Source organism: Pogona vitticeps, chromosome 5 (genome assembly GCF_051106095.1).
Source record: "Pogona vitticeps strain Pit_001003342236 chromosome 5, PviZW2.1, whole genome shotgun sequence".
NCBI lineage: Eukaryota > Metazoa > Chordata > Lepidosauria > Squamata > Agamidae > Pogona > Pogona vitticeps.
In genome coordinates, this window is record NC_135787.1 from 183,823,704 (window position 1) to 183,838,857 (window position 15,154).

Below are 15,154 nucleotides of genomic sequence, written 5' to 3' on the forward strand. Positions count from 1 at the left end.
ACACGGAGCCGAGAGGAGCGGTGGTTTGTGTGTCTCTGTGAAAGAGGGGAGAGAACGGGAGCCCAGTCCTCCTACATAACCTCCTCCAACCCTACCCATTCCTAACATGGCACTCCCAACGTGGTACGTGTATAAAGCAAAAAGAATGCCCTTTCTTGATGCAGTCGGAGAAAACCACATACATGTACATTTTATTCTGTATCAATGGCAGAAGGACGCCACCCTGACACCAGTAGGATCAACAAACATCCTCTGGATGCAGAGAAGTAAATTTTTTGGCAACAGTTGTTAGAATCCTTGGAGCTTTGGTCACACTGTTTAAGACATGCTGGGCGGGGGGGGGGGGGGAAGTAATTTACTGAAGTTCAGATTAAGCTGTAGGTTTCAGATTCTTGTCTATGCGAGAAAATATCCTTTGCTCACCATATTAACCAGGCATAAGAGTGAGGACAGTCCAATCTCGCCTCAGCTGCAGCCAGCCAAATCTTGTTAATAAGACACAATGACTTTGTTTTTCTACAATGGGGTCTCGTTATTGGACTCAGTTATTTCTCCAGAACTATTGATCGGGCAATATTTACTGAGGCTTTCGTCTCCTTCCATCAGTACATAGGACAGAATCAATAACCACTTTATGTGGTGCTGTTATACAGTCTGATTTCTGGGTAAGGTTTCTTTATTTACAGCCCCAAAATCTCATGGGCTGGCTAGCTATTGGTGAGGCAGCGGTATTGCTCCAATAATACTAATTGGAGTTCTGATGAACTATTTGAGAAAGACCAGTTTTGGCAAAAAAAAAAAAAAAAATGCAAGGCTTTCTTGTTGGCCCATTCATCATTATTATTATTATTATTATTATTATTATTATTATTATTATTATTATTATTATTATTATTATTATTATTATTATTATTATTATTATTATTATTATTATTATTATTATTATTATTGTTATTGTTATTGTTATTGTTGTTGTTGTTGTTGTTGTTGTTGTTGTTGTTCTTGTTCTTGTTCTTGTTCTTGTTCTTGTTGTTCTTGTTGTTCTTGTTCTTGTTCTTGTTCTTGTTCTTGTTCTTGTTCTTGTTCTTCGTATTGTTGTTCGTATTGTTGTTCTTATTATTTATTTATTTATTTATTATTTAATTAATTAATTAATTAATTAATTAATTAATTAATTAATTTTTATTTATTTATTTGATTTATACCCCGCCTATCTGGGCGACAATATTCACACACTGCTACAGTTAACAATTATCTTTGTTTCACGCAGTTCCAAGATGTGTGTCCAATGGAGGAGGCAGAATGGAGCTACAGAAATTTACTTATGGCTTGAAACCTATACTCCGGGTGCTCTATATCTATATCCTTACAGAGTTTGGACAGCTACTTTTGAAATCAACTGTTTAAGAGTTGCAGTGTCAAACTTCTATTTACAAATAGTGGCTGAAATCCTATAGCACAGCTTCATGCGTTCAATGCAAAGCTGCAGCACTGCAGTTAGCGTTGTATCTGCAAGTTATAAAAAGGAACGTCCTAACTGCTTTCTAATAATTCACAAATAATGAAATTGCTATTTTTAGATACTTTTAAAAATACATAAGAGGGCTACAATTTCTGACCTGTTGGACAAAACACACCCCTAAATAGTAAGGCTACACATCCAATAGCAATAGAAATAACTAAAACAATTACATCATAAAAGAAGAAAAATTATTCCTCCTTGTGTTACAATAATCAATTAACTAAGTTATGGATAGTTATTGCATAAAGAAATAAGTCAGATAACTCATTGGCTGAAATCTTGTTTGTCTTTGCATAAGATAAAGTTATGCTAACACAAGCCTGCAAGACTTTACACTCAGGCAGTCCGGACCGCGCAGTTAGATTGAACAATCAACCTCATAACTCCTGTTTTGTCTCTTGCATATCGTGCACAAGGAAGTGCTCTGTGAATAGCACGTGGGCACTGGTGCACTTTCTCCTAACATTGCTGCAGCTTTGTGTTGCACACATGAAACTGTGTAATAGGGTTTCAGTCACTAATTGGTCATATTGACCAGAGAGGCGGGGTATAAATAGAATAAATAAATAATTATAAATAGTAATTTCCAAGCTCTGCCCTGTGCATCTATATTTGAAATTTTATAATGTTTATTTCTCATTTTCCTCCTTCTCCTAGCAAAAAATTCAACCTGAAATGAATGCATAGCAATTCCATTTGTATAACCTAAATGGATTTTTAAAAAATCTATACATTTATGATAAGACACCTAGTGTCATCCTAAGTCAACGATGCTAGGGGTTACAATCAGGCACAATCCTTTTCTTCCCACTGAAATTCTTCTCTGCTTGCAGAACCCTCTTTTGCTGACCGATCTCAGAAATCTGCAGACAGAGGAATCGCAGAATCATAGAAAAATGGAATTGGAAGGATCCTGTAAGGCCATCAAATCCAACCCCCTGCTCAATGCAGGAATCCAAGTCAAAGTAGATCTGACACATGGCTTTCTCTTAAACGCTTCCAGTGTTGGAGTGCTCACCACCTCTTGAGGTAATTGGTTTGATTGTTGTATTGCTCTTACAGTTAGGAAGTCTTTCCTGATATTCAACCTAAATCTGGCTCCCTATAGTTTCAGCCCCTTATTGTGTATCCTGCACTCTGGGATGACTGAGAAAAGATCCTGGCCATGCTCTGCATGACTACCTTTCAAGTATTTGAAAAGTGCTATCCTATCTCACCTCAATTTTTTTCCTCCCCTCAAGACTAAACATGCCCAGTTCTTCCAGTCTTTCCTCATAGTTCCCTGATCGTCCTTGTTGCCCTCCTCTGAACTTCCTCTGGTTTGTTGCATCTTTCTTAAAGTATCGTGTCCAGAACTGGGCGCAGTACTCTTGCCTAGACGAGGCCTAACCGGTACCAAATAGAATCTGCTGCTGAAATTAACCTGCTGGCGAAGACTTACTTGCAGGAGAGACCCCCAAAGGGGTGAAGAATGGGTAGGGCAAGGGAACATTAAGCTATTTTGCAAGCTTGCCTTTTCCAACTTGCCTATACTTAAAGGGACCTAGATTTTAAGCAGGTAGCAAATATAATTATCAGTGCATCCCTATGCAAATCAATTCTGAGGCACGTCCCACTGATTAGGCAAGGCAACTTCCTCCATGCTAGAAATGCAGCCACAATAGCAGTACAAACTCAGGCAGTTAGTACTAATTTCTGTGATCAATAGGCTGAGAAAGGCTTGGCTTCCGGTGACCTAGGCCTGCTCCCATCTTTGCCAGCTAGAATTCTGCTCTGCAAACTACTTTTGTGCTTCTCCCCTGTCCCCAATCTCCTTTTTGTTCAATGTCACAAGATGACATTTTTCTGGAGCACCATATGGTTCCCCAGTCCAGCAGGAAGATCCTTTTCTGTTTGCGTTCAAGAGAGTCAAAGGAAGAATGGCAGAATTCCCACAGTTGGATGACAGGTCCGTCCCAGCAGAAGGAACCAACAGAGAGTGCCTGAAAATACTTAACACCCAGAAAGTGTCACCGTGAGCCGTCCTGGTGCTTGAAATGCTGTCCTAGCCATTTCAGCAACACTTACAGAGCCTCCCCCGCCCCCATGGGAAAAGAAATCATAGCTAGCTTCAGATCAGAGCCCATCAAACCGTGTCACAGTAACTTGGGTGTTATCCTAAAAACAAGCACATTTTTAAAAGCAGACAACGTGTCAGGAGCAATGTCAACGTTGAACTTGGGTTTTAAAAAAGCAGTGTCTCACCAAGCCAAGATCATCCAAATAAATCCTGAGAAAAGTCTTGTAAAACTACATTAGTTCCATTGGTTCCTCCCATTAGGAAGTCAAGAAGTGTGTAAGGTGTGTAATTACTTCTGTAATTTTCTAACCCAGCCTAAACAATCATGAGACAACTCCCATAAGCTTTCAGCCCTGAGCCTCAGGACTCCATACAAGCTCCCAAGGCCATTTCTGCACCCTTAGCCCCCAGAGTCCCCAACCCATGATAAATGACCAGTCCTAAGTAAATGAATAACAGCTGAATAATGCTCTCCTAGAAGCCTCAACAAGCTATGTTTCAACTTATAAGTAAGTTGCAGGGGGCCATGTACAGTTTAATACTCAAGAATGACCAATTTTTCAAAACTTGGAAGCTACTTCTTCAAGCATGGATACTTTTCATTCTGGGGCAGTCCATGGAGTCCCTGGGCCCATGAAAGTTGTTGGCCCTGACTTAGGGCGGTGTAAAAACCCAATACTAGTGGTGAATTTCTTCTCAACTGTATTTTTTTTTAAAAAAACTATACATTTGGAGGAAATACAGTGGTGCCTCGCAAGACAAATGTAATTTGTTCCGCGAGAAGCGCTGTCTTGCAAAAAAAAATCACCTTGCGAAAAACGGCTTCCGTTTTTCATGCATTCCTATGGGATCCTCGCAAGACGAATGAATTTTTTTCGTCTTACGAGGCATCGGTCTTGAAAAAAAAATCATCTTGCGAAGCTTGGCCATAGAAGAAGCCGTCTTGCGAGGCACCATAGCGATCGGAAAAAAACCATTCGTCTTGCAGTTTTTTCATCCCGCGAGGCATTTGTCTTGCGAAGCACCATTGTGATTGATAGAAACAGCTTGTAAGCTTTGGGTAAATAGGTTTTGTGTCTGTTATTTTATGGATCATAAAGAAAATGGACTATTTATTCTTTGTATGAAAAATTCTGGAATAAAATCTGGATTGGTAAGGGCTTCATTAAAAACTTAGACAGGTGTGACTGTGTTGGAAGTTAGTGTTGTCTAACAAGTTATAAATCCCGTGACTCTGGGGGATTTCCAGTTTTCTGTCTTCTTCATTGCTTCACATATCTCCTTTTCTTGTATTTCACAGAGGTTCATAGGTGTAGGGAGCTGAAAGCTTCATATTTATATTGTAGCCAGGGATCTTTTAAGTTCTGTCTAGCGGCACAAAACCACAGATTGTCAAAGCGCTTGTCAAAGCGCTTCTCAAAATTCTCCTTAGGCAGTACAGTGGCTTCAGACTTCCTAATCTACCCAACAGCTGCTAGTTTCAAAATCCCCCACCATTTTGCAGTAACATTTCTAAGTATTGCAGTCACACCCCATCTGCTTGAAGTCCCAAGAGTGAACCCTAATCTACTGCAGTGGATGGAGTCTTGGACTCAGGAGACCTGGATTCAAGCTGCAGCTCAAAATTCATAGGGGTCATTAAAACCAACCCTTAATATCTCAGAGATGTGGGACCCTGCTAGACTCACAGTAAATTGAAATTGACTCAGTGACACATAATGCATACACACTGACTGATTCAGCAATCTCTTAGCTCAAAAGACCGCCTTACAACTCATGTATTTTATAGACCAGTTTCCATCTGGCACATCTTAACCTCTGGAATATTTTCAAGTGACAGCCTTGTGATAAGATCATTTTAGGAAAACCTCTGCGTGCAGACGCTATGTGGGGTATGGAACAATCAACAAGGCTGAACACGATGCTAATCAAAACATGGGTCTTTACAGGAAAGCTTCCTTTGCCTTATATGGAAGAGGAACTATATGTTTGCAAGACGCAGGCATAGCAAATGCCATTGCCACCTGACAGTAAACAAACCAAGAACGCCTGACCTGACTAATGCGTACCGTCAAAGAAGCTCCAAGCGAGTGACAAATTGTTTGGAGCCATTTAATATATCGAAGTAAAGACAACCTTGGACAGAGCTACTTAATTGCTGCATTAAGTGCATTTAGGTGAACTCAATAAGAATTGATTCGCTCGCTATGCTTCCCAAGTAGGGTATGAGTTTTACAGAAAGTCCCTGTGTGCCCATATTCAGGTATTTCCTACTGGCCTTGCCAGCAAGGGGTGTGTGTGTCACTGTTGCATGTTGTCTTTAGAGAAAAATAGAAGGGCGTACAGTAGGTATAGGGAATTTCTAGCTAATACATCTGAAAGGTACAGAGATAGGAAAGCTCCTTGTTTGAACTATGCCTTCCAGCATCCCCAAGCTGGTTGGGGTGGATTGTGGGAGCTCTAGTTTAAAAAGCTTTAGGAGGTGCCAGATTGGGGGAGGCTGTTGCTGTTTTTAATAATAGTACTCACCATAATGTTAGTAATAATAGTAATCACCATAATGTTCTGTCAAGTTCATTCTAACTTACCGCAGCCCTTTTCAGGATTTTCTAGGTAGTGAGTACAGAGGAGTGGCAGACCATTTCCATCTTCTGGGGGCATCCTGGGACTGTGCAGCTTGCCCAAGGCCACCCGGGCTGGCTCTTCTGGGACACACCGTGGAGAATCACACTCCCAACCTCTGTGCTCTGCAGCCAGATACCCAACTCACTGAGCTATCCAGCCAGGTGTTGATTTTACCTGTAGATTACACAGTTTGTCACAATAAAATAGGAACATCAATTCTGTTTGTCCAGTTTATTTGTTACATTCATGCCCCTCTTTTGCTCAAGAAAGTTATACATGGCTGTCCTCCTTCCAACTTAATCCTCAGAACAACCTGATGAGGTAGGGCTATAAAAGTGTGACTGGCTTGTGGTCACCTAGTGAGCTTCATGACCACAAGTGAGTTACACTTATATATATATATATATTTATATATATTTATATATAATCTATCTATCTATCTATCTATCTCTATCTATCATATTGTTTATATATATATATATATATATATATATATATATATATATATATATATATATATATATATATATATATATGTGTGTGTGTGTGTGTGTGTGTGTGTGTGTGTGTGTGTGTGTGTGTGTGTATGTATATGTATATATATATATATATATATATATGTATATGTGTGTGTGTGTGTGTGTATATATATATATATATATATAAGTGTAACTGGCTTGTGGTCATGAAGCTCACTAGGTTCATAACCACATATATATGCAAGGAGACACTTGTGCATTAGTGTTAAAATGCCTGGCAAGTTCCATATATATATACAGTGGTGCCTCGCATAGCGAGGTTAATCCGTTCCGGATTAACCTTCGCTATAGCGAAACATCGCTAAACGGAATTTAAAAAGCCATAGATGGCTTGAAAACTCACCGTTAAGCGATGTTTCTCCATAGCGCCGCCATTTTCGCGCCCTCGGTAAGCGAGGGCAGGGCGCAAAAATGCGGCGCGGACCTTCCGGCGGCCATTTTGGAACCGTCGATCAGCTGTTCTCCCCCGCTTCGTTGTGCGAAAATCGCTAAGCGAATCGCTTAGCGATCATCGCACAGCGAAAAATCACCATAGGGGCCATCGCTGAGCGAATGCTCCAGCGATGGCCCAGAGTGCCTCGTTAAGCGATTTCATCGCTCAGTGAGGCACTCGTTAAGAGAGGCACCACTGTATATATATATACACGGAATTCCAAGTCCACAATGACTATTGTGATAACGCTGCTCACAGATATTGCTGTTAGTTGATAGAATAGAAATACTAGTAAATCCTGTGATCTTCCGTCCCATGTGAAAGAAAGGGAGAAGGAACAAGCTGGAATCAGTGCATGTAAGGAAAGCTCCTTTACTATACCACTGTTACGTAAGAAACAGGAATTAAGTACAAATAACCGGGCTTGTCCCAAGTGCTGCCAGGATGAAAAGACCAGTGCAGCAGGAAGGTCAAATCCAATAGTGCAGAGACACTCCCTTCATTAAGCGATTACATATGCTCATAAATTGTTGTTATTAGTTTCTTTTGTACGTGGGCACGCCCAGTCTCCGTCGCATGTGTAGAGGCTTAAGTATATAGCTAGCTTCGTCCGATTCCTTTTAATTAAGGCACTGCCGGTTATTTCATATTGAAGAGGCCTGGCTGATTGCTGCTTTTGGACAAAGTTAACAATTTCTTCCTTGTACCTGTGCCACTAAGCAAAGAAAAATCATCCTGATTTGGAGACCTACTAACTTTCCTTTCTTATAATCGCATCTGCGACAAAACCAAATCATCTGCAAAATCCTTATAAGCAAATGTGAAGAGCTGCTACTAAACTTTTTGTACTAAGTTTGGCCGTTATTTTCCGCAACCAAACACAGCTTCTGGTGGAGCTTTAAAAAGCAGTTGGGAAAACGGGAAGAAAAATTCTAATGCACATCTGGAGTTAGTAATTGATCCAGGTGGACTTCCATTGCTTTAGAGGAAAGCAAGGGAGCAAACTTGGTAAACCCAGTATTTATATTTGTGTAGATGGAGGTGTTCAGGTACGTGCTTCAGCTGAGCATCCTCTCTGGGGTTCCTTTGGATGTTCTAAGAATGCCTTATTCTTCCCACTCAGGGAATGTCTACAGACACACAAAAACCTATGTTCTAACTCAGGGAGAAGGTTGTGTGCAAACGAATGTGCATGGGTCCATCTGTGCCATTAAGCAGAGTGCGGCAAATGTCTCAGGAGGCAAATGTTGGGAAGCAATAGCAGCAGCGCAGCCCTCAAACTTCCTCCTAACATGCTTCACAACAACAACAACAACGACGACGACGACGACGACGACGACAATAATAATAATAATAATAATAATAATAATAATAATAATAATAATAATAATAATAATAATAATAATAAATGTTTTATTACGGTCATTGACCAGCAAAAGTAAGGAACATTATTTAAATTAGGAGACATAAAATCAATCTAAAAACACTAAAAACATCTATATACATATATATAAAACTACATTCATACATCTTACTAAATATCTCCTGCCTCCCTATCATAGGCCTTATCTATGGGCTATTGCAGCTTGCATAGAATGACAGAATTGTTACTTAGAAAATCATAGAGCCCGTGCGATCATTATACCAAATTGGTATACACCAATTTACAGATATTATATCTGTGCTTTAGATGGAACTTTTCCTTCACGGATTTTGATTGCAGCAGCACAGAATTTAGCTACTTTTGTCAGCATCTCTGAATTTTGGTTTAGCCCAGTATATCTGCCAGGGCATCGCCCTGTCAGCAAAAGCAGTGTGTAATATGCTTCTGATCGTCCAGGAAATGCCCTTACGTAAGGGTTAACAATGACTTCTCGAAAGCCAGAATAAAAAGCACAATGAAGTAAACACGCTTCACCTTTCTCTCCTTTTGGAGGAGAGAACTGTGTGAATAAGTGTATTATTTACTTACTTACTTACTTACTTACTTACTTACTTACTTACTTACTTACTTACTTACTTACTTACTTACTTACTTACTTACTTACTTACTTACTTACTTACTTACTTATTTATTTAGCATGAAAAGACTTTGAGCTCTATTCAGTTCTGGTCCTCAAAAAAGAAAATTCCAGGGCTCAAACATCCTTAATTTTAAACGTGTATCGTTTGCACCAGACCCCAATGAGCAGAACAGTTCCAGTAAAGATTTTGATATGCCGTCAAGCTCTGCTTTCAAATGTATCATTCCAACCCAAGCAAAACTTTCCGTGTTAGTCTTCATTTTCAGTATAGTACTGCATATATCATCATCACAGAGATGGGCACGGACCGCCAAAACAGTGCTTCGTGCTAGTTCGTCCTTCGGTTGAACAGGTGTTGACGCGCTTCCCAGCCCCGCCTCCTCCAGTGGGTGTCCACTTGGGTGCAGCACCTGGAGGAGGCGAAGCAGGCAAGTTGGGACACTGTCTCTGAGTGGGCACCTACTGGAGAAGGAGAGGCAGGAAAACAATGAACACCTGTTCAGCCAAAGGAACAGGTGTTCAAAGAGTGAGCAATATAACTCTTTTGGCTTTGCACCCCGATACAAATCTTTTTGGCTTTGATTATTGGGGCATTCTAATGTCTCTCTATCTACCACCATCCAGGTCTCTTCTGACAAAATAATCCATGCATAATTTGAAATAAACACCAAAATTTTAATTCCAGTTGATTAAATGAAAAAAACAAGCACAGTTTTTTTTCTTGAGAAATCCTACATTCCAGCAGTATTTATCACAGAAATTTGCTTAAGCTGAGAAACAACAGTTTTTAATAGAAATCTCAGCCTTGCAACTCCTTGGAATTTCCTGATATGTTACAAGAGAGATCCCACCCTCACCCCTACGGAATATTATAAGATCGTCTTCAATGTAATAAAGAGAACATGCCCATCCAGAATTTGATTTTGTAAAATTGCACAAAAACATCAATTGCTTAATACCTGTTGGCATTCAAATAGGAACAGATGTTCCATCCAGTGAAAATGATCATTTATTATAATTTATCCATTTACTCTCTCACTCTCTTGCATACTCTCTAATGAACTTAAGGTGTCACCTCTCACTTTATCCCCCAAATAACAACCCAATGAAGTTGTCAGATTGAGAGAGAAGCCTACCATTCATGGTAAGGTGAACCTCAATGAGTAGAGCAGTGGTTCCCAACCTGGGTCCCCAGATGGACTAAAACTCCCAGAAGCCTTCATTACTAGCTGTGCTGGCCAGGATTTCTGGGAGTTGTGGTCCAAGAACACCCTAGGGACTCAAGTCTGGGAACCACTGGAGTAGAGGGAACAGGCTCACTCTTCATCTGAGGAGCAATAACCTAAGAAGGTAAGATTCTGTACACATGTGGCCTCTTCATTATAGGTGAGCAGAGGTAAGAAGACATCCAACCCCCAATTTGAGGATTGCTTATCTGTGAGACGTCTCTGCTTTCCATGCAGTTCGAAATACTGATTTTGCACGGCTTCGATGGTGTGGAAAGGCTGGACAAATAGTGGAGGCTCGTCATGGAAAGAAGGCAAGGATGAGTGTACTCTGCTTCCTCTCCTCTCGCCTTCAGGTGAACTCTCCCCTAAATGCCTGAAGAGTGATTGTTTTCAGAACACCCAGTGTATCCAGTGGGAATTTAAGTCTGTGTCTCTCAAGTCACCACCCACCTCTCTAACTACTGTCCCACACAGGATCAGGATCCTGGTAGTTTACAAGGACGCCACCAACAAGTCGGATAACAGCTCGTTTTTTGTGTTTTAATTTTTTTTGTACATTTCTGTTACTTTTTTGTAGTCACTAGATAGGCAGAGCATAAATCCAATAAATAAATAAGTAATAAATAAATAAATACTAGAGAAAACATGCCTTTTCCAGAAAGCAACAGAGGAATGATTCCACATATACTGTACAACAATAGTTGGAAATCGCCTGTTGAGTCCTCCATTCAACAGCAACAGTTCTTACCTATGCTAATTAACAACATCCCAACTCCCAGTTGCATTAAATATGGTACACTTGTGCTGCCTGAGCCAAACCAGAACTTTTAGTGTGATATGATTATGTGTGACTTTTCTGTCCTGGAAAGCAACTTCACTTCTGCTGTTTGCACAGGATTCCCTTAAAATTCTCTCAGCAGCAGAAAATACACCCGCTGCAATTTGCAGAGTGAAAGAAAGAAGAAAAAGAATGGGATATTCAGGTCCTGGTTTCACACTGTTTTTATTCCCAATGATGTTGGTTGTTTTGTTTGGCTGGCAGGCCTAGCCTAAGACACTTTGCTAATCCACCCACATATAAAAGCCAGCCAGACTAGAAATTTAATCATACTTCCACTGTGGAAACAACCATGACATCTCCAGGTGCTAGAAGGAGAGACAGTTTGGCTTTTGTTAATGTCAGGTGGTTTTAAAGCTTGGGCATCCATCTGCTTCCCACTCCTGAATGGTCCCAGGACTCAATGGCTCACCACAAAGCTTATCTGTACACAGGCCATGCTTTATCTGGCTCTCTTCATGTTGTACATAGTGTTTATTTAGGAGGTGGTGCAGAACCTCCACATTTTGCAATGGTTACTCAAGTTCCTGCTCTGTGACATCACCAGGACCTAGTCCCACTGCTCAAGTGCAGATTCTGACATCTAAGGCAGTAGTGACCAACCTTGAGTCCCCAGATGTTCTTGGACTAAAACTCTCAGAAGCCTTCACCATTAGCTGTGCTGGCCAGGATTTCTGGGAGCTGTAGTCCAAGAACATCTGGGAAATCAAAGTTACGAATCATAGATCTAAGGGAATGAGACAGTGCTGACCTGGCAAACTTCAAGGGAATACGCACCACTAATAGCCGCCTTAAACATCTTATTGTTGCTTCCCACGTTTTGCATCTGCTACTTGTGGTAACCGTTCCACTCCGGCTAGCGATAAGGCTGGTCATTTTAATGTCACAGTGATGAATTCTGGTGGCATGCGAGAACCCTATGGCAGGACAGATGTTGTAAGCAATTGCAAAAACGAGTCGATGGAGAAGATGTACATTTTCATTTGTATCACCATGGCAAGTTTCCTTTCCTGTTACAGATTAAAGTAACATTCTTATTCTGCATCTGGAGAGTCGTCTCCCCAACCTGTTTTACCTGCTGTGTGAACTCGTGTAGGTGGAGTTTCTTCAGCACTGGAGTTCTTGCTTTTCCATTGGTAGAGTCCAAGCTTCTTTTAATAAGCCGTTGATGCTTTATTCTGCAAGTCTTATCAGCATCTTAACTGTTCCAAGATGCTTCTGTGATAATGGTCTTTAAAGTATCAATTAGCTACCTTTTGAAAACAATTGTTTAAACTTGACAACTAAGCTGTATTCAGATGCAAATATTTCATTAAGAAATATTAGGTCTACTCAGAGGCAAGTACAAAACTTTGGTTTTGGTATGATGTACGATTACGATTTTCTTGTTTGCTTCAAAAGTATAGAGTGGATTTCCAGTCTTCTTCCACCTGTTTTAAAAAGTAACTAATGATAACTACAAATGGGGTGAAGAGGGGATCGACAGGGATGATCTTGGACAAGGATGCTTCTCTTGACTACAACTACCAGAAAGCCCCAGGCAGCATGGCCATGAGAATTTTGGCTGCAGGATTATGGGAGTTTGAGTCCAAACAGGTATACTTTTCTAACCTCTGCGTTGGAGTGCAGCTACTACCTGGAGTTCTTTCTGTACTGTTTTCTTGCAGCTTCTGTCAACCTTCTTTCTAGCTGAACTAACAGCGACGATTATTTGCATTGTTCCCCTAGTCAGGAAATGGAGTAAAATTGTAGCGCAACACATCTTTTGGTGCAATTGTTTTAAAATATGCTTTGAATTCAGGCGATAAGACCATTTTCACTCCATTTCCTTCCCCATCAGAGTTAGCCCTAAACATTTTCCTAGCTAAGGCAAAGGAAAATACGGCAACATCTGTCCCATTTCTCATATAAAAACAAAGGGGACTGGCGTTTGCATTTCATTTGAACCCCGGCAATGGGGTGGGGCAACAGTTTAGGGTTGAGGAAGAAAGAGACCCATAGCACATAGAACTCTGTAATGACCAAGTATCCTCTTTCCTTCAACGGTGGTTTCCCAACGGAAAAAAACCCAACTGAGGATGCTCATGTTTCACTAGGACACCTGACCCTCAGTGTAATTGTTTTGCCAGTACATTTCAAATACATTTTACTCCAAACTGACTGCATAATTGCAGTCTGAAAAGGCCCGTCTCTAAAAATAAAGAAGAGTGGGGGAGAGGGGCAGCTGCAGGGGAGGGGAGAGAGACAGCCCTCCTAAGAGTACATATCTGCCAGACTTACCCAAGAATAAGAAGCACCACGGAGATCAATGGACCTTATTCCTGCATAGCCATGCATAGAATTGCAGTAGGTGAGCACTCACTGTCAACTTCCCTGCTGCCCTGGGACTAAGCAGTTCCAGTTCCTCCCTTGTGTGCAAATGCAACGATCTTACGAGGAGAGTTAATAAAATGAGAGTTCTGGTTAGTTAGGCCCAGGGAGGGAGAGTAGCCCAGATGCAACGGGGGGGCGGGCGGGAATTTGGGTTTCAGAGCCAGAGGGAGGCAATGTTGAGGAGATTACGATAATGAGGGGTGATTGGTTTGGAGATGGAACAGATGTCACAGGCACAGAAGGAGGTGGGGAGGGAGAGTGGGTGTATAGTAGGAAAATCTAAAGATTCTGAAGGAGGGTCTCTGTCTGTCTGATTTTAAAGAGGTGCCACAGTGCTATCTATGCCCCTCGGCTGCCCACTAGATTCGGGCAAAGGCAGGATGGAAACTGGTCCTTGGATGAATGCAATTTTGGAACAGAGGGGTCTGCTCTACCTGTGGTTTAACAGCTAGGGCAGTCTCCCCCAGGTTGGTGGCCACCACGTCTCATGGATGACAACTCCCATCATCGCCAGGGGGTGTCTGTTGAGAATGGGTGGCTATAGTCCAACATTGCTCACCTGTGCATACAGTGAATCGATGTCTCTGCATGAAAGGCCAGAACTGACATCCCAGATCAATGGAGGTTTTGACGCCTGCCTTCAATGCCAAAGAAAGATGAGCAGCACCTTCCCCCCCCCGACAGCTACCTTGGGGGCCCTCGTGGTCATTATGTTGTGGGGGGAGAATATGCGGGGGAGGCAAGATGGAGAGGGAAGCTCATGGCCAACCAAGAGGAGTAATGGGGGTTTGGTTGTGAGGTGAGAACCATGGAACAGCTGTGATAACCTTAGAGCAACCTGGATAGTTGGGGTTTGCACGGCTGTTTAGAAGAAAAAGTTAATGCCCTCTTGTCTGAATAATACTAGAGGCACTGGGCACCTGTTTGCACAGCCAAAAAAAAAAGCAATAGGAATTATGTTCCTTTGCTGATATTTGTTTCCAGACTTTTGCAAAGCATATAACAAGTTCCTAGGCAGGGCTCCCATCTAAGTAAGGAACACACCTAGACCTGCTGAGAGAGAGAGAGAGAGAGACAGCGACAGAGAGAGAGACAGAGACAGAGAGAGCACAAGAGAGCTACAATGACTGTGCAGAATGCCATGTAGGTTGTGGCTGAAATGTGACATGGCTCGTGTATTGCTTTCCCACCAACGATGGACTCATCAGTGCCTTGTTATTCACTGCCAAAATGTGCATTTTCTTACATATATTTGCAAGACTCTCTCTCTCTTTTTCACATGATCTGTTACTTGACCTTTGCAATTATTCATTTTCTGGGAATTTTTGAGGTCTTGTTGGTGCGCACTCTCTCTCTCTCTCTCTTTGCACTGAACAGATGGAATCAGTCTGGTAAGTGCTCAATCTGACCAGTAGCAGCTGATCCCTTAGGACAAATAGGATGTTGCTACACTACTGGTTCAGGCTATGGACAGCAAGCTCCCACGTGGCTGCATATTTAGTAAAGGCAGAA